We start from the raw sequence: 24033 nt of genomic DNA, 5'->3' as shown, positions 1-24033 counted from the left end.
TCGCAGGCGCAGTGCCGGGCCAGCGAATGTAGCGAGCGGGGCCTGCAGGTGAACGCGGCGCCCATGGAGGCTGCGCAGCCCTGCCAGGCTGCCGTCGCCCTGAGCGAGGAATGCCAACAAATCGTGCCTCACACGGAAGTTGTGGACTTGAAAGCGCAGCTTCAGATGATGGAAAATTTGATCAGCTCGAGTCAGGAAACCATCAAAGTGTTGTTGGGTGTCATACAGGAGCTAGAGAAAGGAGAAGCTCACAGAGAAGGGTGAGTACAAACTGGTTTAAATGCTTTCTCCTGTATGTGCTGTGGTAGATTTTGCTTATGTTGGTTCCCATCAGCAGTCCCGTGCCCCTCTGCATAGCGCCAAGTTCTGCCTCCTATCACTGAGCTGTACATGCTGGGAGTCCTAGAGAGCCTGCCGGCTGCACGAGCAGATTTGCTATCTGCACATCACAGCAGAACGTCCTTAGGTAGTCGTGTAGGGAAAGCCTTACACTGTATCTCTGCTGCTCAAAATACATGGGGATGTAATGAGCTGAGGCCCAGATTGGCACCGAGCTCCTGCACAGCTTTCTCACGAGCTCGGAAGCAGCCCCTCCTAAGCCAGGATTTAAGGCAGCAACCTGACATGGCATGAGGAACAGGAGGGAGAATCCTCACTTTGTAAGAACTTAACAGACAGGGGAGAGTATTATAACTCCTGATACAATTCCATTAATAGCATATGAATCCTGTTTGCTTTGCTTTCACTTTCTGAAATGTTTAAGAGAACGGAATAAGAAGTTGGAGTATCAAGTCTTTGTAGCATTCGTACTTTTCTATACATGATAAATTCTTAAGGACAAAAAAAAAGTTCTGTTCACCCCAACTTATGTAACTGCCATCAACTCTGAATGCATCACAAGCACTGGTTCCTGAAACACAATGCAGTCCTTACTGAGAGCTCAGCCTGTCTCTTGCATTCTCTAAAACATTTTTCAGACTTAGCTGCTAATACTTATTCAGCAAATACATTCAGAATGTGCGTGCACTGTTAAGTTATGATTTCTCAGAAGAAATCTGGATTTTAAAATCAGAAACCAGTGGATCTTGCTCCTTAAGGCAGTATGTCCTTAAATTTCAGTCAAAAACATATATCTTAGATTTGTAATTTAATTCTTCCTCTAGGAGTTTGGAAAGTATCTGGTTAGCAATAAGTATTGAGAAAGATAATCTTAGCTGTTGGACAAATTCTTTAACACCACCTTAGCATTTTTAGCTTGTTCTAGAGCTAGTCATAGTGCTTTGAAAATATTGCGTCAGTTCCCAGATCTTTGGGCTGGGAACCTTCTTGCTCCAGCTGAAAGCAACATACGGATTTTTATTTTTTTCATAGTTATTCTGAAAAAGTATTCCTCTGGCTTTATTAACTTACAAAACTAAACAGGAATCAGAAAGAAGTGATGATCCTTGAGGTCTGTTCCAACCCAAGCCATTCTGTGATTCTGTGACATGATGCTTGTTAAATCACAAGACACAGAAAAATATTTCTCAGTCATAACTCATAATCTGATCATTTTGAACCTGCAAGTATGAAACACACACACCTACCACAAAGTGACCTGCTATAAATAAGTGTTCCCTCCATACACCTACATGTCATTTTTTTGTTTTCCCAACGATACTAGAAAGCGCATCCCACAAATACTTATTTTTAATTTTACAGCTGACCCATTTCATGTACCCAGCATTTGAATGGCATTCATGCCCTCAGCACAAAAGAGGTCTTGCTCAAACTAAAATGGTTGCTAATATCTTCAAATCGTCCCTCTGAAGCTGCTAACCAGACAAAGCTGTAGCCTATATTGGTTCTAAAACAGTGGGACTACCTGTGAATACCTTGTTCTTCACAAGACTGTACTGCCTCTTATATACAGATATCAGTGTAAGAGTCTACAAGGCTGTATTAGATTTGATCAAAAAGCCTATTTAGTAGCACTCTTCTACTTTTTCCCCATAGGTTATGTGGCAATGGTGAAATGGTCCTTCTCCACTACCCAAAGATACATCACGTTTTGAACTCATTTCTGGTGTGTGAAAGAGGCAATTAAGATGTTTTACTGATTCTTTGATGTTAACTGCAAAATCATAACCAGTGGCAGTTACACCAGCACTGCAGGTTAATTATAAAAACTAGAGGCAAAATATCTACAAATCAAAGTAAGCCTTCAGATGAAGGTTTGTTTTAAATACAAGGGCATTGAAATGCCTCAAAACTTAGAATGAGCAGCAAAGCTCTTCCAGCTCCCCATGCACATGCCCTGGGCTTGTCCCAGATGTGCCTCCTCATGGCCAGACACGAAGGATGTGGGGATGGTGATGGAGGAAAGGAGAGAGATGCATACTTGTACATTTTCTCCTGCTTTAGGAATCCCTGTATTCTGGATTCATTTAACTTCTTAGCACCTGGGAGATATACAAGGAGATGCAAAAAGGAGCCCAGCACTATACCTGGGATGCTTCTGTTCTCTACTGACTGTATTCCAGAGCTGGAAGAACCGTCTGTTCTCATGCAAAGCACTGGTGCATTATTAACTGAAAGCGTATCTTTACCCTTATTTCCCTCAAATTAGGCAACCATTTCAATAAAAGCTACTCTGCCCTTTTTTTCCAATAATTCTTGTCCATTACCGCATTCATTTTGACAACATTTTGCCACCAAGACCAACCGCTGTGTACACAAACCATCACGTATCTTCTCAATTTCAGGGTGTTGACATTTCTTCCTTTAACAGCCCCTGACTCCTGTTAGGTCAGTTTATAACAAGAAAATGAAAGAATTACTACAGCTTCATCTCTGCTTCCCTGGCAGACATATACAAGTCTGCCAGGAACTAAAACAAAAAGCAGTGTTCTGTGTTTATGGCAGTCTATTGGATTTCTTATGTATATTAAATACCTTACAACAAACAGCAAGAAACACATACAAATAATGCACTGCAGACCAAAAAGAAAGGAAAAAAAAAAAGGAAAAAAAATATAGAGTATATAGTTAACTTTCTCAATCAGATTTTTCTCCCTTCAAGAAAATCAGTGTTCTTTAAGTGCTTGCTGTGCCATGGGACTGGTGCTCACTAGATTCATTTTCACTAATATGCTGTAGGTCTTGAACTGCTATTACTGCAATTCATCACTAAATGAGTCTATGCCAGCAAAAGTGTATCAGCATCTCTGAAGATAGCAGTATCATCCTTTGGGTGAACATCATCCATGTGTACTTTTCAAAATGTCAGTAGTACATTATCTGCAATTAGCAGCAACATACAGCACTCAACTCTGATGAAAAGCAGTTGAAAAAATAGGGGGAAGAAAAGAACATCTTGCCTTAACACCTGACAAGAGGCAGAGGGCCCCTGCTGCCCAAACCTGATGCACTGAGCACGCATCATGTCCTCTCTTCTCTGACTGAGGATCATGCTCCAATTTATTGGTCACAGAATGCAAAGTTGGGGCCGTCAGGAAACACAGCTCTTACCATCAGCTGCAGCATAATTTTGACGCATTAAATCTATCTGAACAGCATGGCACAGATTTGGAGACGGGTTAGAAATCATCACGGCTAGCTTGTGACATCCACACACACCCCAATCAAAGATGATTATTAAAAGTGTACGTTCCTTGCATGCATCATTATTTAATAACACTTTGGCAAAGTAGCGATTCAGTCTTTCTATTTGGAGGTCTCAACAACAACAACAACAACAAAAATAAATCACAGCCAAGGGCATTAAACAAACTTTGATTTAAGTCATGCATGAACAGAAGTAGCAGAGCTACAGCTTCCGTTCAGGCTTCCAGCTCCAGGTGGGGGAAAAGAACTGACTATTACGTGATGCACTGTGCAGCTCCAAGACCCAAAACAAGTCATTGGCTCTGAATTATGCTTGCTTTATCTTCTAGTAAACTGTTAGCAATCTTTAACAGCTGTAGACATGCCTGTATTCAGACACAGTGCATTCGATTAAGCAAGCCAAAATTCTGCTCTGTTTACCTGAATGGAGCCGCACTAAGTCAAGAGGAGTGAAAACAAAATACAAGGCACTGATTTCAAAACTTGGCTGACGATGGTACTGCATGTGAAATATGCAACAAGAGAAGTACTCAGAAGATGAACAGATAACTGAAAATATCTTGCAGCTGTGGAACACCAATGACCTACCCCTTAAATCCTTACTGTGAGAAGGAACAGTAATCAAGGCCCTTCTTATTATGCAATAAATCAGTAATTTTAATAAACAAAGCACTCAATTTGCCATACAAAAATGAGCCAGAGTGTTTTGACTGCACCAGGCCAAATGCTACATATTAGACAAGAGTTAAATGAACATGTTTCAGCGATCATTTATATTCATTTGTTAGTGGTTCAGGAATTCAGAGCTCTCAACAAACATGAAAGCAGCAGTTCCAGACAACACCAGCAGTTCAGAGAGCTCATTCAAAGAGGCTTTGAAAGAATATGATCTCATGGACGGATTTTAAATGTCATTGCAAGCATCCTTCCAATGAATACAGGATATTTGGGTGCCCTATTATCATTTCTAAGCAGCAAAGCGAAGCAAAACCGCGTGTGTTTGCATGGATGTTAAAGCAAGGAGAAGAGGAGGGCTTCATCCAGCGCAGAAAAACAGCAGCCTTACCCCAGTGCTTCTAACAAATACTGCAAGCAATCACCCTCAGGATCACAAGAGCTGAACATAAACTTATCCTGACTCAAAAACGATGAAAAATGAAAGTCAGACAGCCAAAGCAATTATTGCCCAGTTTGTTTGCTTTTCGCCCTTTTCAGAAGCTACTCCAAGCACAGTCTGGCTATTCAGCTCAGGTGAAGGGGAGAGAGCAAATAAAGGCAGTAACAACCTCTGCTAACTCAATCCACCTACGCACACGCCAATACTCTTACAGGCGAGTTCTTTATTTCACCTAAGGAGAACGGTAAGCTCAGAAAGCTTACAAATATCCAACCTCTGAAAAGCACAGCCTTTGCAAGTAGCGTGCTGGCCGCAGAAACGATATGACATGGTTTTGTTTGGGACTGTTTGTTTTTTAACCTCTCTGGTTTCATTTTGCTTTTTCAATTACAAAAGTAGCACGGGTAAAGTTTAAGAAAATTGTTTCTAGAGAAAGTCTGAAAATGGAGGAAAGCAATCTGTCGATAAGCTTCAAAGAAGGCAACAGCTGCACTGCAAACAAAGATAGAGAAACCAGAAAGAATACAGCCAGCTTTATCTGTGATGCAGTAATTACATCACATTGTGCACCATGTTAATGCAGCCAAGTTTCAGGACGCAATAGCAGCAGCCCTTTGGAACGTAGAACTGTGATGGCTAGACACAATTTCACCTCTAGATCTTCACATATATGTTTGTCCACTGGAGCTGTCAGAGCTGTTCTGCCTGTTACTCTACCTGAGAGCACCTCCTAAATTTCCTTCATTTCTTTAGCATCACTGCATTTGTCGTATTTCAGAGTTACACTGTTTATAGAGCTTTCCTGAGCTAGATGGACCACATCTCGGAGGCTGTAGCAATTCGCCTTTCTGTGGCAGAGACACAAAAGCTCTTCAGATGCATTTTCCAAAGTTAAGGAAAAATAATTTCTGACAAATCGGTGCTTTGCAGATCTTGCAATTCAAAACAGTAGTTTTCAATATCTTAATATATATATTAGAAACATATGTAAGTGATTCATATAGAGACAGATATAAATCATTTTTTCCTGTTGTTTCCTCAAAGTCTTAAAGTGAAGCATTCTACTACTGCCATGCCAACTCACAGTACAGGGAGGAGCACTCTGTGCTTCCTAGTCCCAACACCAGCCCTCTTCCTTTTCTTACAGGCACTCATGTCACTACTTCCCCCTTTTTAAGCATGCAGCCAATTCTACTCATGAAGAGCTAAACTTTTGTCATTGCCCAAACGGTGTATCGCTATAAACTGTGAGCCATATTCAAAGTGCATACCATGAAAACTTCAAGCTTTCCCAATGGTAGTTTGCTAAAGGAGTTATAAGACTAACTCTTTGCATGCATTACAGGTTCTCTCCCCCCAGCTCTGTGCTCATTTCCTCGTCGCGGCTCATCACTCAGACACTCACTTAGCCTTCCTTGAAATCCAGATAAGCACCAGAACCCCACAGAAGTCCATTTTCCTGCTCTCACAGTGGTGCTGCAGCTGTAGAGCAGCAGTGCAACCTTCCCCAGAGCAAACCAGGCAGAGCACTGTGCTGCGTGCTGACACAGCTCCCAGCTCCACTGCTCACAGGACAGATTTCCTTACAGGTCTGAGCTGCATACTGCCTAGAGGAGACTGTTTCAATGCCTGCTGCCAGCCTGCACAACCATCCTTAAGTCCTCACACTTAAAATCCTGCATAACTCCTAATGAAAACAAATAGAAGACTGACACCACAAGACCTGGTATCATTCAAGGAGTAACTTCACGTTATGCTTCCTGAATTAGATCAGTGAAAACAATCTGAAGCTGTATCTGTGAGGGCACGTAATGTGTATTTCACAGAATAGTACAACTGTATTTCATAGCCCTTCCAAACTTGATGGGACTCTTATTTTTTCTATGATTTTTTGGTAAGAGTTGGACGACTTCATTCTGTTGCTCGTAATCAGAGCTTCAGATCACATTGTCAAGGTGGATATAAAGCAAGGGCAAAATAGTTCACAGATATTCCAGAATTCCTGGACACTATGGATGCTTATGGAGTGCTGCAGTAAGTAACCCGACCATAATAGCCTCCTTATGGCAACAAAACATCCCTCATTAGAAATACAGCAACAGAAGATTTTCATCAAGCAAACAGCGATGAACGAAAATGAAAAACGAACTGTTAGGAACATTCAGTGCGTAGGATACACATAAAACTAAAATAAAAACACACAACAACAAACCCAAAGATATGCCTTTATAACAGAGTTATTCAAACTTAGCACTTATACTCTGTTCTCTCCAGAAATGACAGTGGGAAAATTCAAGTTTCAGAACACATACATCATTTTGCTAAAAGTACCAGCTGTTAGCTGCTCTTCCCAACTGTGTCTGTGCATTTCAAGTGTTCACTGTGGCTGTGTGATGTCTATCTGGTCGCTGCTTACCCTGTTTTTAGAACAAGACAAAGTCTTGCCACCTCGCCTCCCCATATCAGCGGGGCTCTGCAGCTCTGAACTTACAAAGGAGGATCATGGCTTTCCATCAAATGGCTGTAGTGAGTGCCACCAAACAAACTTCCAAGGGTCATGTCTGGAATTAGCAAAGCCTTACAACGAATGATTTATCAAAAGCAGACTGTAATGTTCATGCTAAATGTATCCATATGAATTACTGCAGATCGTAAGGGAAGCTTTTCCAACTGTCACCAAGCTGTCCAAATTGCATACCTGCAAGGAGAGTTTTTCAGCCAAATTAGTCTTTAAAAGAGGATGTTATTTAGGTACTGAATTACCAGTTTTCACTTCACACAATTAGAATAATCCTTTAATAACAGCATTTTCAATGTCAGTAGTATCACAGTCTAGAGAGAGAGCAGTGAGCCACAGATCTATCCAGTCATGCAAGAATGAGACAAAATGAGCTTTATCGTGTCAAATTTGTCACTGCTGTCGGTTCTCCGAGAGATTAATCCCCAGATTTCTAATTGACACCTACTTGTGAGCCTTCATGCTTTACCCAGAGCTATGGTTATCTTTCATCCTGATGGGAGAAAAATGGGTTCTGACTACAGACAGTTGCAGCAGGAAGGCTCGCCCAAAGAGAAGTGCTTTATTTTTAAACTGTCGAGCCTCCTGGCCACCCAGATTCCAGAATTAAGAAATAAAAAAGCAGTTCAGTCTTAGGAGAGCTCTGTGCATGCCCCAGCTGCCACGTCTCTGTATTCCTTTCAACCATATCACCCAGGTACTGCTCTCAGCTCACCCCCTAAGAAGTTACAGCATTACATTGTTTCGTATCTTCCTGAGGCTTAGTTTTAGACTTTGGAGATACAGAGACATGTAAAAGATAGTTGAGTAAATAAATAAACAGTTCAAAAGATGCAGAACAGTCCAACGTGGGCACCTATTCACTGTCTGCAGTCGGTCTAGGTTATTCTTCCCAGTCACTGAACTATTTTTCCTTGTTAGATGTAAACAACAGAAAACGAGCACTTTAATGGAATACTTAACTGGGGACAAATCAGAGATTTTCTGCAGAAGTTCACTGGGGATGTTTGGTTTTGCCTCCCACAGAGCAGTAGGACAGGGCTTGGCCGTGTCACGGGGCAAGTAAAGGAAAGCTGCTCTCCTACAGGACACTGAAACCCCTCTGACTCCCCACCTCTCTTTCTTCATAAAACGGGTGCAACAGTATAATACAGGATTTGCCCACCACGTTAGTTGTTGCACAAATAAACTAGAAGAGAACAGAGCACTGTATTGGGTATAGCACTTTTTTCCCCCCTCTTGGTTATCCCTAAGAAGATAAAATAGAAGCTGAGCGTGGTGTAATAATTCATCAGAAAGACCAAACTGCAGAGATGAGCAGAGGTATTTGACATTAACAAGGCAATTTACACTCCACAACAGTTCAACCTGGCACGACTTCGGTCGTTTCTCTGGTAAATGAGATTTGTTTACTTCACCATCATCTGCATGAGCTCAGAGAAAATTTCTAGGGATGGGATCTTGCTGAGCATCTGTGCACAGAGCTCAAGCAAGTGCAGAACTGCTTCTCTACTGATTCTGCTGTACTGCAGTGAAATCTGAAACTACTGTTACTTAGGGAAATGAAAAAAACAGAAAGTACTGTGAACCTGCACGGACTTATTGAGTTAAAACAGAGGGAGTTCTGTGCTTCCAAGGTGCTTCCTTCTGTTTTTCCCTACCATAAGATCCCCCATCCTTCTCGTGAGCACTACACAAACAGCAACACTGCCCAGCCAGTGTACACTGCCTTTTTTGCTGTGTAATACGTAGAATTTTAAGCAAGCCTTCAGTTTGCATCCAGTATGGCTGGTAGCAGTACTGTAAGCCAGCATCGGCTTATATATGTAATGCACACAAAGTATTTGAGCTTGCACTGAAATCTCGGCTGCTTTGAAGTTATGAAAGAATACCAGAGATTCATTTCTCCTATGCATGGGAACACTGCATGTTAGTATCCTTCCTAATTTAAAACTCTGAGACAAGCAATATCTGAGGTGCTGTGTTTTAATGCAGTTATTCACCCATAAACACAAGATTAGCTGCTACCTATGGGATTCCCTTTGCTCCGAGTGGAGCCCACTGCCATGAAGCCTGTGCTGTGATGGTCTGTGCACAGGGGCTGATGATGGGCCGCAGTGCAGGAGGGGCAGGCACTCAGAAACCTGTGGGAAGCATTCGGCCAGACTGCCCAGCCAGCAGTGCTCAGCCCCAGCAAACAAACTCCCTCAACTATTACTAACGCAGAGCTGACACTTCAATTATCCCTCTCATTTCTTGATGGCATGACAGAGGCACAAAGATATTCAAGAGATAAGCTAGGCCTCAAACGCTTCTGGTTCCTTCAAGATTTTCTGATTTCACTTGAAATAACTTTAATTCTTTCGATTCTCAGGTGTTGGGCTTCTTTTATGTTTTAATCGTAAGGCAACCCTGCTAAAATACATTCATTAAAAAAAGAAAAAAACACAACAACTCTCCACTTCCTGACTAACCTGAGTATAATATAAAAATGTATTTACGAGGTGAAAGCACTTGAATTGCTGTCTTGGGAGTTATGCCATACGCCCACAGTGCAAATACCTCAAAAAGAAAATTAGTCATCTGCTTCCAACTGTCAGGATCCAGTAAAAAACAACAAACTACTGTCTTGGAAACAGCCTAAAAATCTCACTATTGAGCTCTGGTACATTTCAAAGTAATTTCAGAGACCAAATGAATAATTTGAGCCCTGTAATATCAAGACCTATACATATAAAGAAGAAAAAAAAGTGGAAAATGATTCTGGTATTTGACTACCACAGGATTCCCACTTTCATCCTCTACCATCAGTTAAAAACAGCTTTCAAAAATGAGTTACTGAAATTGGGTGTGGTTTTTTTTTGCTTGGTTTTTCTTGTTTGTTATTGCTTTTTTCACATTAGAACATCTGTACCCAGAATAACTGTGGCCTTCCCCAGCATTCCTATAGCATCCAGAGGTGGCAGGCCACAATCTGGTCTCCCCTCCTGCACTGAAAGGCTGCAATGAGGTCTCCCTGGGCCTTCTTTTTGCCAGGCTGAACACTCCCAGCTCCCTTTCTTCATAGCAGATTTGCTCCAGCCTTTTGAGCATCTTCATGGCTCTCCTCTGGACCCATTCAAACAGCTGCATGTCCTGCTTGTGTTGAGTCCCTGAGCCTGGACGTCTGGCTGGGGTCTCACAGAGGCAAAGCAAAGGAGGACAATCCCCTCCCTGCCCTGCAGTCACCCATGTGTCATCCTATGCTGGGGGCACAGCATGGTCACAGCCCTTTGGGGGACTCTGAATAGCTACAGGGAAAAGCTGGCCTTTACTCATACTTGTACTCTACCTACATCCAAGCTATTGCAAACAAAATTAAACTCAACACAAATCAACCCAACCTGATCCAGGGCACACGAAAGCATCTTTTTTTTTCTAGCTGCTCTAAATATTCCAAGAGCTTCCACACTGCTGGTGAGGCTAACTTCTACTTTGTCACATCTGGCTGTACCTCAAGCACTGTGTTAGGTTTTGGGACACTCACTACAAGAAAGACATTGAGGCACTGGAGAAGGGTGATGGAGCACAAAGCTTATGGGGAGTGGCTGAAGGAACTGTAATTCTTCAGACTGGAGAAGGGGAGGCTCAGGGGAGACCTTACTGCCCTCCACAACTGTTGTAGCAAGGTGGGGGATTGGTCTCTTCTCTTCAGGTAACAGCAACAGGAGCGGAGGCAATGGCCTTAAGTTGCACTGGGCAGGGTTCGGGTTCAGATATTAGGAAAAATTTCTTCTCCAAAAGAATAGTGATGCCATGGCACAGACTGCCCAGGGACTGGTGGGGCCACTGTCCATAAAGGTGTTCATAACTGTGGGGATGTGGGCAGTGGGCACGGTGGGGTAGGAGATCTGAGAGGTCATTTCCAACAATTATCTGATTCTGTGATCTGTATGTGAACAGATCCTCAAATGCAACTAAGAGACCCATGTTTGCTGGGAGACACAGCTAGGACTGATTCCCATGGCTTTTACAAAGTTTAAGCATCAAGTTGATTGCCATGAGCCTGCTATATTTTTTTTTATTTATTTTTTTGGTTGCACCAGTATCTTTCATAAATGAAAACGCTTAATTGGTGATTTTCAATGTTATGGAAACACAGCAACAGTAAGGCTAAGTCAGTTTTTCTACTGAACTACCAGGCAGATGTCACAGAACACCCTTCTATGAGCTTACAGCTGATCCGAGGTGCTTTATCTGCATATCTGTATGTACTGCTGCTCTGGTGCAGCTTCCTAAGGGAATCTGAAACAGATACGATTCCAGCAGAAACATGACTTTGCTGACAGAAGTGTGTTTAGATGAGACAGCTTTCCAACCCAACATAATGCCAAGTCTTTTCCAGTTTAGATTAAGATGGCTAAGCAGGATATATTTTCATCTGCAAAACACATCAAGTAGTTTGCACAGCTATATCATGGTTATTCGAGTTGTGAGGATAACTACAATACTCAGAACACAGTGAAGTCATCTATTCTGCCAAAAGCAAATTACGTTGATACTAAGTACAGATAATTCTCTCCTGAAGCACAGTTATTAGCCATATTAGTGCTTTAATACTTCACAATAGGAAACACCGCTTTTGAGAAGTTCACCACTAGACTGTTTATTTTAAAACCATTATTCTGCACACAGAGGTAACATCACTGTGCTTAGCTATACGCTGTACACTGTCCCAGCAGGACTAGGAAACACAATACCCATTCATACAAAGGAGAATGGTGGTCCACGCTTCCCCAGCTATTCAGCGCTGCCCAGAGCTGTCACTCAGAACAACTTCAAAGGCCCACTGCCTTCTTATCATAATTTGTTGCACTATATTTTCATAAAAGCCTCAACAACAACAAAAAATAATCCTTGAAGTCTGTTTATCCTCCTTGTTGGCGGTAGTACATAAAAGCATGATGAGCATCAGTATCATCTAACGAGCGTACCCATCAGAGCATAAATGCACTCTGAAGCACAGCCACTTCTGTAAAATCGTGCCATTAAGTAACTCAATTAATATGAAGTATTCCCTGCATCCCTGCGGATAATGGAAGACATCCAGACATAACAGAACTACCCTCACAAATTGTTTTGTGAGATTTTCTGTTTGTTTTTAATAGTTGCTCGGGACACGTGAATTAGTGCTCTCTCACTAGCTACCTACCTACCAATGGAAGGAACCCAGCACATACAGTTCTAAGCTTCCCCCTCTCAGCTCAGTGTAGTCTGTAATTTATACCAGCAGAGACTTACTCGCATGCAAAGATAGTTTTGATGTGTTACAGTTGGTATTTTCAAAAGGTGCCTCAAGCGGCTGCCCAAATTCTGCCTTTCACAGGGATTTAGTACTGTAATTCCCTTCAGCTCCTCTGAAAACTGCAGCCTATTATTAGTTTCTGCCAGTCTGTGTCAGCAAAATGGCTGCTCTTCATTATAATATTTTAATACTTGGAAGTGTTAATTGAGGTTAAGTCCTGCTTCTGCCAAGAATGCTGAAAGAAATGCAATAGAAGGAAAGCCTCCTGCCTATAATACGCAATGGAGATAACAACCACATGTGAGAAGCTAAGTATGGAGATCAGATACCCTTTGCAAGGTTACTCAGCTAATTAGACGCAGCCACAGCAGCAAACCAACCTACATCCATGCCTCCCCAAGTATCTGGACCATACAGCATCATGTAACGCACGAGGTTAACAGGCCCACCCACACACACCCGTACAAAAACAAAATACAAGGTGTAAGGTGCTAAAGAATGAGACTTTGGGAATAACAACTTTTTTTGGTGGATATGAAAAAGGAAAAATTGGCTGTTCAACATCCACAAAGCATGAGCATGTCTCAGCATCAGCGCCTGCATGGCATGCAGGTGAGCTCCAATCACAGAAATCGTGGAATGGCTTGGGTTGGAAGGGACCTCAAGGACCATCGAGTTCCCCAGGAGGCCAAGTCTGGAGTCTGCCCACATGAGGTACACAGCCTTCATCCCCAGCCAATAGGGCACATTTACACCATGAAATCTTTGGGATAAAAATGTCCCTCTGATTATTTTTTTCAGATGGGTTTTCAATGAATTTAATGATCAATCACCCTGTGCCCACCACTGTTCTGTTTCTCTTGCTATTTTTTTTCTATAAGAAAGGATGAAAAAAGGGAGACTAAAGCAAGTTATGAAACGTTCTACTTCTTATGCTTAAACCAATGCAGCAGTCCCAAAATCACAGCATTAAAACTGCAGAATGAGCTGCAAGGCTGAACACTGAATTACTCTTTAAGTAAAGCACATCGCCAACGGGAGCTTCTGGCTCCCAGGCATCTCACTCAGTGCAGAGTGAAGGGCTCTGCTTTGAGTCTCAAGCAAACCAAAGCCAACTTTCAGTTCTCTAAAAAGAAAACAAATGTTCTGTAGCAATCTTTATTTTCTGGGAAAACCTCACATTTTACAGGCTTGAATAAATACTGAAAAATATCTGTGAGTTTACCAGTGAAGAAAAAGTTGACTGGTCTGTAGCATGACCTCTTCCAAATTGGAATCATCTTATTAAATTATTTTTAAGTGGAGACAAGAAAGGATTTTATTCACAACTCTCCATCTCACACAGCACAACCAGAACATCGCTCTCCTTACCCCGATACCCAGATGTGCTCACAGACTGCTCCAGCTCTCAGCACTGAGGATAACCACCTTTACCAGCTCTCTTTTTCACTGTCTGCACTTAAAATCCAACCTCGCTGTATGAGATCTACACACAAAGCTACTGTTCTCATAGTAAAATCTCTGTTGGCACGAGGTAGATGAATTCTTTGCATGTGTTTATGTAGATAATTGCATGAAAACAAGTAGAAGTCCGAAGCCCTAGGGTAAAAACAACAGAATTACTTCATAAGCAGTTCAGTTTATATGTAATTGAATTCATACTGGAGTGACACTTGTACAACACAGAACTGGCTGCAGAGCTCTCACAATGCCTTACAGGAACCAAGTGCTGTGAGGCCAGGCAAGGAGGGCTTCCTATGAAGAAATCCAAGGCAGGGGGAATTCAGGGAAGGCAACATCACTTCATCTGTTGTGCAAAAGAAAAATCACCTCTGAAAAACCTGAACATATTCCATAAGGAAAATACTACTTTAAGAAAAGTTTATCATAAATTACATCAGAGTAGGAAAAAATTATTGTATGTCAGTGTAGTTGGTGAATGGCAATGAGGCTAAAAGCAAGCAGAGCCAAACATGCCAGCTGAGAATGTGGGGTTTCAAAATGATCATCCAAAAGTCAAATCACGTTTAATTCTTATATCCAAGTCTCATTTCTATCAAGTTGAGCCTGCCAAATACCATCAATTAAGAAACGTCTTAAAATACCTGAAAATCTAGGATTACTGTGCACTTAAAGATCAGCAGGTTCAAGAACCATGGAGACGTGGCACTAAGGGACATGACCAGAGGGCATGGTGGGAATGGGTTGGAGCTGGACATGGGGATCTTAAGAAGTCTTTTCCAAACTTCTGCTAAATAAGCAACCAGCCTATGAATGTTCAATGAGTTCACGACAACTAGAATGCTACAGGCATGATGCTGTCAGCAACTGGTCAGTCAACACGGTTCTCCAGCACACCCTTATCTCTAAATTGGAGAGATATGAAGGGTGGACTATTTGATGGTTAAGGAATTGGCTGGAGGGTCGCAGCCAGAGGGTTGTGGTCAACTGGTGTATGTCCATGTGGAGGCTGGTGATGAGCAGTGTCCCCCAGGGGTTGGTCTTGGACCAGTACTTTTTAACATCTTTATCAACGACATCGATGATGGGATCAAGTGCATCCTCAGCAAGTTTGCTGGTGGCACCGAGCCGAGTGATGCAGTTGATAAAGCAGAAGGAAGGGATGCCATCCTGAAGGACCTTGATAAACTTGAAAGGTGGGCCCTTGTGAACCTAATAAGGTTTAACAAAGCAAAGTGCAAGGTTTTGCACTTGGGTCAGAGTAATCCCACATATGTATACAGACTGGGAGAAGAACAACTCCTTGGGAACAGCCCTGCTGAGAAGGACTTAAGGGTCTCAGTAGGTGAAAAACTTAACATGAGCCAGCAGGGTGTGCCTGCAGCCTAGAAGGCCAGTGGTATCCTGGGCTGCATCAGAACAGGGTTAGCCAACGAGGACAGGGAAGGGACTGTCCCCTTCTACTCTGCCCACACGAGGCTCCATCTTAAGTACTGCAAGCAAGTGTGGGGCCCCCAACACAGAAAAGATGTGGAGCTTTTGGAGAGACTCCAGAGGAGGGCCACGAAGATGATCCAAGGGCTGGAGCACCTCTCCTATGAAGATAGACTGAAGAAGCTGGGTTTGTTCAGTCTGGAAAAGAGAAGGCTGAGGGGAGACCTCATTATGACCTTCCAATATTTAAAGGGAGATATAAACAGGAGGGAAAACGACTTCTTACACACAAGTAGACGGTGATAGCACAATAAGAAATGGGAAGGGGGGAAGATTTAGATTAGGTATCACGGGGAAGTTTTTCATTGAGAAAGTGGTGAGGTGCTGCAACAGACTGCACAGAGAGATTGTGGATGCCCCATCCCTGGAGGTGTTCAAGGCCAGGATGGATGGGGTCCTGTGCAATCTGACCTAGCACTTGATCTGGTGGCTGACAACCCTTCCAACTCAAGCCATTCTACGACTCTATGAAACCAGCTCAGTAACTAAGGCAGTGATCATGCCCTTATTACAGAGCAAACGAAGGATAACGATTCAGAGACACGTTGCATGATTTTTAATATGGCAATACATTTATTTGAGACCGATCCCTTGTTGCTGAAGCATTTCTAAGCTCTGTGCCAAAGCCGGACTTTGAGAAACTTCTTAAGCTACTTGTTACCCAGCCCAGCAGCTCAGTGCAGGAATAGCAGAGTGGTGCAGAGCAGGAGGTCGTTAGGCTCTGAAGCAGCTAATTACCTGTATATTAAAGAGTACTTTGCAGGCTTACAAAGAGGAATTAAAATGTCCCAACTGACATCTATTGAAAAAAACTGGCACCCTACGCAGCATGTTTATGTCTTTATCTATAAAGAGGCATTCAGACAACAGTGCTGTATTCCTCTGAAGGCGATTATTAACTACCATTTATGTCCTTGGTAAATAAAGGCTTTCAACAGCTTATCTGTAAACTTGAGGTGTTGTGTCCTTGCTAAGAGTTTTTAGTATTTGATCAATAGCTTGAAAAAATAATTGTACAAGTCCAAGTTTAATGCTGCAGTGACAACCTGAATGTCTGCCTCCAAATAATCAAAGCGGGACTGAAAAACAGAAATGACTTACCCCTGAGAGCACAAAAAAGTACAAGCAAATGCAAAGCAGTGCTGCTTTATCCCCCATAAGGAATGGTACCTCACAGAGAGTTCTACTTGCAGTTCTTTTGCCAGTCTGCCTTTGTAGCTGCGTTAAAATTTAGCAGAGCAGTTAATTTCAGTGCATTCCTCCAGATAAAAATTACTTCCAAGGGCACGTTATTACCTGGTATCAGGTTTTAAATCCAGCATGTTCCCAGTCCTCATAAAATAGGAGTGGAAACAAAAACAAAACCACCAACAACTGGAACAGCACGAACTCTACCTTGCATTTATCTTTCACGGGGAAAAAAAAAGTCTATCTTACAGAAGCAGCAGATTCGCCCTATTAACTGCTGACTGCAGTACCGCTGTGCTGAGCAGCTCCATCCCCATGGCAGAGCTCTCTGCTGTGACAATGTCCCACACCATTTATAAATCCCAGTGCTCCCAATGGCTGGAGCAGTGCCTTCCTGGGCAGACAAGCCTGATCTAAGCCAATGCCACCTCCACTCTCTGCCTTCAAGGTCACACTGATACATTTCTTCTCGCTTACAAACATCTTTTATATAAAATATGCAAGTAACCTAATGAAGTTTTAAAACAATATTCAAACCTGTAATGTAGTAAGAGTTGGTAGTTTTCCAAGGAAGGACAACAAGGCCATACAAAGGCAGCATGCTCACCGAGATAAATCACCTGGAGTTCGTTAACAAAAAATAGCCAACAACTGCATTTCCACATTAGGGACAGGCACATGCCTTGTCCCTTGTTTTCCATTAATATTTTATACTATAGAGGTCTGGTATTTTGCCACATGAAAATTAAATCAACTCTATTGCAAATGGTGGAGTTTTTATTTTTGCTGCTGTGTGAGGGAAGCACAGACGAGGTCCTGCTGTCCCCACAGTGAGGATGAGGAGTGTGCACACCTCTGTGCTGCAAAGCCAACGTGGAACTGACTGATGTCAGTCCATGGGATGATGTGGCCCCAGGACCAGGGCCAGGTTTTCAGCCAGAGGGTGGTGAGGCACTGGAACAGTTGCCCAAGGAGGCTGTGGATGCCCCATCCCTGCAGGCATTCAAGGCCAGGCTGGATGTGGCTCTGCTGGTTGGTGACCCTGCACACAGCAGGGGGTTGAAACCAGATGAGGATTGTGGTCCTTTGCAACCCAGGCCGTTCTACGATTCTATAATTCTATGATTCTATGACTTAATTTTCTTTTTAAAATCATCCTCATGCAAGGACATTTGCGTGGTTATGCAGGCTAGTTTCTTCTTTGTAATTTCATACATTTATTTTAATGAAATTTCTGCCTATGTACAGAAAATCATTTCTATGCCACAGGTTTTTTTTCTTTCCAAACTGACCACATCAGAGAGAACGTTCCTGTAAATTAAGAGCTCTAGGACACTTCAGACTGAGACAACAGATAGATACAGGTCAGGTGAGAAAAGGAAACAGTATTTGAATGGTGCCATCACTATAACATGCCTTTAGACCCAAGGGACAAAATGGCTAAGTACATTTTTCCAGTATTATGCTCCTTAGAATCAAAGAACCATAGAATAGCCTGAGTTGAAAAGGACCACAATGATCATCTCATTCCAACCCCTGCTATGTGCAGGGTCACCAACCAGCAGACCAGGCTGCCCAGAGCCACATCCAGCCTGGATATCAGCCATCTCTTTCAGAGCCCTAGGATGGATATCACCTGGCCCACGGACTTATATACATTCAATTTCAAGAGGAGGACTCAGACTTGTTTCACTGTTACAGGGGGACAGAAATCAATCCCCACACCCTCACCTAGAGACTCAAAGTCCTGGCAGGCATGGGAAGCCTGACCACTTGTGAAGACCGAGGCACAGCACTCATTGAGTACCTCAGCTTTTTCTATGCCTGAGGAAGTCAGCTCCCCATTACCTTTCGTCAGAGGGAGAACACTCTCCTCGGTCTGCCTCCTCCTTCCTGTGTACCTATAGAACCCCTTCTTGTTATCTTTCACATCCCTCGCAAGTTCAGCTCCATCTGCACCTTGGCTAGGATCAGCAGTAAGGAGGTGAAGCCGTATGTATTTGGGAAGAGATGAAAGCCAACAGCAGCGTCACGCCTGCAGAACCAGTTGCTGTGTCCATTCGCAGTGAGGGTTCAGCATGTGGCACACAGAGGCTTTACGTAAAAAGAAGAGCACTTAACTAGATTTCCTTTTGTATTCCATCAGTGTACAAAAATATAACTGAAATGAATCTTCTTTTCTCCTTCCAACCATCAGTCGCTTGTTCCAAAATAATCATCATCCCCAGCAAAGATTAATATTATCATCCCATTCTCCTAATAGCTAGATTTTTGTATTAAATATTACAGATAAAAAAATAATAATAATCAATTCTTGAAGTTCTTATTTCTACAGAAAGCACTCATTGAGGGCAAAACTATGTTAAATGACATTTTAATGAGCTGGTTTTCTCATCTTTGCAGGCTTTCATATCGGACCGGTCAAGACACGGCCAACTGCGACACGTGCAGGAACAGCGCATGCATCATCTACAGGTGGGTCACAAACCTCCCATCCCACTTCGTACTGAATGAGAGGTAATGATTTACTCAGTGCAATATCAAATGTCAGCCTTGATTCAGCTGTTGGGATTCTATTTGGTTTTGGTTTTTTTTGCTTGTTTGTTTGTTTTTGTATTGTCTACATGGAAACAGCTCAAGAAACAGACAATAAATTCACCTTCACTTAGGTATTCAAATTCAACAGATAGCTGTCTAAAATTTTCGGATCAGGGCTGCAGATTATTATGGTCAGTAGCACTGCTGCAGATCTTGGGTGTGAAGTACTGCAAGTCACAAGCCTCATTTTCACGTAGCTACAAATCCTTAGAATTTTCTGTTCAACAACTCAACATGAATTGACGTTTACAGCAGTAAGCACTGGACTGGGGAAGCAATTCCAAGAGATTTTATAGCAAACGTAACCACACACAGATTCAATCCAGGCAGTTTAACCAGTGAATTGACATTACTACCCAGGCTTTTACATGCTTCCACATTTATAGTGCAGGAATTTTATCCCATTGGCCACTACCCAACATGAACAGCAGCTCTAAGTTCTTTACATCAGACATCCTCAGTCTTAATGCACCACACATAGACTTGCTGCATGTAAACAGACTCATTCTGAAGATGTATGATCTGTTACATGAACACAGGTCTGTTTGCTAGTCAAACCAATAAGCAATTACAAACGGCTCAAAGCTGAAAGGTTTTATAAAGATTGTTTATACCTGCTAGAATTTCCTGTCTGTAGCTGCTAGAATTTCTTCTGCAGAAGGAAATGCTTGGAGTTCACTCACTAGAAACAGATGAGGTGCCAAAGGTAAAAGGACACGTTTCAGTTAGCTGTAAAGCAGAGGTTCCCCTCCTCAAGTTTATCAGCCAAGAGGCTTCTTTTGCCATGGATTATGTAAGGAAGGAATAGCAGATAACCAGTGGGCATGACATGAAGCCATCAGGACTCTGATGATGTGTTTCATACTGACAGCTTAATTGCCCTCCTCTTTTACAGAAAAGCTTAAAGAAAAGCAACTGCATATTTACATGTGTTGCAGGTAAGACGAAAACAAATGTAACTCAGATTGTCATTTCAGCAGGGATTTCTTCTCTTTGTTACACAAAGGGATAAAACATTCTGAAAATGTATTTCTTTTTGAAATACATCAGGAAAGTATTTAAGAAAATTAGGCAGTATAGTACAAAAGAAAATACATAAAGATGGCTACTAGCTATAGATATAAACTAAAATGAATGTACTGTTGCTGGCCAGGTTTGAAAAACCATCATGTTTCTACACTAGATCCCTGATTTAGGTAGATCTGCACCTATTCGTACATCAGCTCCTAGCTTCCTAGCAGCGAAGGTAAAAAGGATGGAGAACTTCAACTCCACCTTTTCTCCTTGCTGACTAACTTGGAAAGAGATAGATGCTGTTCTGTGCAGGGGAAGGAACCAATTGATTTATTTCTCCTTTAGAGCAGTATTTAAAAGCATGTCAATACTAAAGGCCAACCCTGCCTCTCTGCTTGCTCATCCCCAGCAATTTCTTTCTCAAGACAGACTGGGAAATTGCAACAGAGCACGCTGCCATCAGAGGTGCTCTTTTTGTCTCGTTAACTAAAACCCAAATCCAATTTGAATTATTAATTTAAGGTCTTGATTTTGAGTCAGCACAATTTAAATTAAGCAACTTCCCAGTTTTTACCTCTTACATTCACTGCAAACAATGCAGACTGGAAGTGTTTCCTTGCATACACATAGCAGCATTTCCCACCAGGACAGCCACTTGGACTGCAGCTATCCATGCTGGGCATTTGCCTACAGCAGTGTTTCCAGGGGAAGTTTTAGCAAAACTCAGCTCAGCTCTTTGTCAGAGGAGCAGAATACACGCTGCAGGCAAAAAGTCTAAATGCAGAAGACGGTGCAAAACAGGGAAACTATGAGAAGCCTGAATTACTCTGACAAGATAAGTAGTCAGAAGGGATAGAAGAGAAATTCTCTGATAAAACTACTGCTAAGACAGATTGCCTTGTACAATCCTCTTCTCCTCCACAAGTCATAGTGCAGTGCTGGAACCTCTGAGACAAATGAAGGCTTTCACAGAATCACAGAACCATAGGGGTTAGGAGGGAGCTCTGAAGATCCCCCAGTCCAACCCCTGCTAATGCAGCTTCCTCACAGCAGGTCACACAGGTAGGCATCCGGGTGGGTATGGAATACCTCCACAGAAGGAGACTCCACCACCTCTCTGGGCAGCCTGTTCCAGTGCTTGGTTTGTACCTGTTGCCCTTTGTCCAGTTGCTGGGGACCACCAGTAGGAACCTGGCTCCACCTACTAGTCTCCCACTCATTAGGTATTAACAAGCAGTCATTATATTAGTTATTTAAAAATAATAATTTGGAACAGTAAAGAACAAGCAAACGTTGTCCAGTGTTAATCCAATTAGTATCAACATCTCCTAACCAGAGATCACAGATCAGTTTCAGAGTCATCCATCCTTTACAAACTAAAGAGCAAAATTAATAAAAAGACAAAAAAAGTCTTTCACAAACTAAGATTCAGCACTAATATTTTTAAAAACAGAGGAGTCTTATTAGGGTATCTTGTCAGCACAAAACCAACTGAAATAGGAGCACAGCCTGAGCAACAAGCTGTTTCTCAGCATTTAATTTTGTCTTTGACATTGCATGGCAAGCTCCAGCTATTCAGCTGAAAGCATTATGAGAGCACTCCCAGCACACCATTACAGGTTAAAATCATGGCTACGTACATGAAGGAGGCAGCACAGCAACCCATGGAAACCATTCTCATGAAGATGTTAGATACACTGATAATTAGGAAAATATATGAAGATGGCATGCAAAGACAAGTAGCCATAAATTCCTAAGATATTATCAGTAGAGCAAAATCAGGTAACCAAATGCCCAGAACAGTAATTTTCACCATCTTTTTTATTTCCTACCCACATTAACAAATTTGTGCTGTTTCTCACAGAATTCTTATCTCTAGACTGTAAGATACTTAGTTCAAAAATGGATCTTAATGGCTTACCAGCACTGACAATGCTTTGGATCCTGGGCATTTGTAATATTCAGGTTAAAATAGGAAATTTTAAAGAGATTGTTTAGAAGTGTATTAAGCTAATTTTCAAGTTATTAGTGCCTATCTGGATCCTGTTCTTCCAAGATGCAGCATGCACTAATTCCATGTCATCCTATTAATGCAGCTAGAAGGAGACACAATGATGCTCCTTAATTCCTGTTTCACCTAGCCTACTTCAATGCAAAGAGTTAAGCTGCTCTATAAATGCTTGTAGGATCTGGGCCATAACACTGCAAACTAGGTAGTAACAAGGTAAACAGAGGCAATACCAACTGAAATGAGGAAGGTTTAGGTTGAACAGAGATATAAGGTTTACCCCTTGAAGGGGAAAGCAGAGGGACCGACCGCCCAGAGCCTGGGCAAACTCCATCCTTGGTGCTTTCAAGAGGTGGCTGGATAAAAGCCCCAAGCAACACAGCCCTGAATCTGGGTTATTCTGATTCCGCAGTCTTACAAGTAAGCAACACATCAGATTGTTAGTATCTAGTATCTTAAAATGATGCATATTAATAACGTGTGACTACGTTAAAAAAGAAAGCCCATCCAAATTCCTGAGCTTGTTGCTAGATATCCTCCCACGTCCCATATGTTTAAAACCAAGTGGTTATGACTCCTCAAACTGTTTTTAATCCCATATACAGCAACAGAATTAGAAAAAGCTCACTCTACTGCCAGCGTGCAAAAAATAAACACGTTCATTAACATATATTCTCAAATCATTAAAAAAATAAATAAATCACAAAGTCAAAAACAGAAAATCCAGCACACCAATCCCTAATGCACAGTGCTAAGACTCAGAAAATGGGATTAACCATAAAAGAAAAGTCTGAGGGAGCTGGCCATGCTGTGTGCATGCCTTAAGTGAGACGGGACACCCAAACTACCCACCTGGCTACAGCTGGGAAGGGCTCTGTATTGCATCCTTTATCCTGCAGTGGGCCCCAGGTAGGGACACCTCTGGAAGGCACTGCATGTAACCCACGTGCACCATACGTGGCTGAGCAGCTGTTCAGGATACCTGGTGTTCTAACCCTGCACAGAAGAGCACTCTGAGTTTATCCTGGAGAACTCGGCATTACAGGATGGAGTCCCCACTGCTTTCAGAACGCACAGCTTCCATTTCACAAACCGAAAGCAGAGGCTGGGGGACACTGAGCCCAAAGCAAAAACAAACACAGAAACCCCGCAGAGGTTCCTGCTGACTACAATTCTGAAATTAACATCACGGAATGAAAATAATTTTCAAGGCAACGCCGCCTCACTCGCTGCAAACCAAACTTGCACAGCAAGGGAACGATGCTTCCTACGGACAGAGCAGACCTGACTCACGTTTCTGCTGGGCTTCACTGCATGCACACGCTGTGCAGTAAATAACATCAGGGCCCAGGAAACGGGAAAGAAGAGAAATAAAAAAAAGACTGTGATCACACATTGGGTTCTCTCTGCACCAGCATCAGTCCTGAGCAGAACAGAGGACTGGAGAAGCAGACATGGGGTCCTGCGCTCGCGGGTTCAGTCAGGCACACACTGACAGCATCCATAGCTGCAACTGCAGCAATGCTTTTGATCAGTCCTGGACCAGAACTGGCTCACTGTGACAGGATTTCAGGGATTTTAATTACAAAGTTCTCACCTGTGTTTAATGACACAATTCTCAGAGGTCTGCTGTTTGATTTCCTTTGGCCAAATTTTCATGGGACTGACATATATGCAAACACTGATTCACGTGCAAATGCCAAGATTCTGTTACAAACCCTGTGAAGATATGGTGGCTCACAGGA

At 42.4% G+C, this 24033-nt stretch overlaps 1 non-coding gene across 1 annotated transcript; it reads left to right on the top strand.

Moving 5' to 3' along the window:
- The first annotated feature begins 6 nt into the window (after positions 1-6).
- Positions 7-24033, top strand: INSYN2A. The gene is made up of 2 exons (XR_004160557.1): positions 7-260; positions 19072-24033. It is a non-coding gene; the product is annotated as an inhibitory synaptic factor 2A (transcript).

Source organism: Meleagris gallopavo, chromosome 8, assembly GCF_000146605.3.
Source record: "Meleagris gallopavo isolate NT-WF06-2002-E0010 breed Aviagen turkey brand Nicholas breeding stock chromosome 8, Turkey_5.1, whole genome shotgun sequence".
Lineage (NCBI taxonomy): Eukaryota > Metazoa > Chordata > Aves > Galliformes > Phasianidae > Meleagris > Meleagris gallopavo.
The sequence above is the reverse complement of the archived record's forward strand: the minus strand, read 5'-3'. Positions and strand labels throughout refer to the sequence as shown.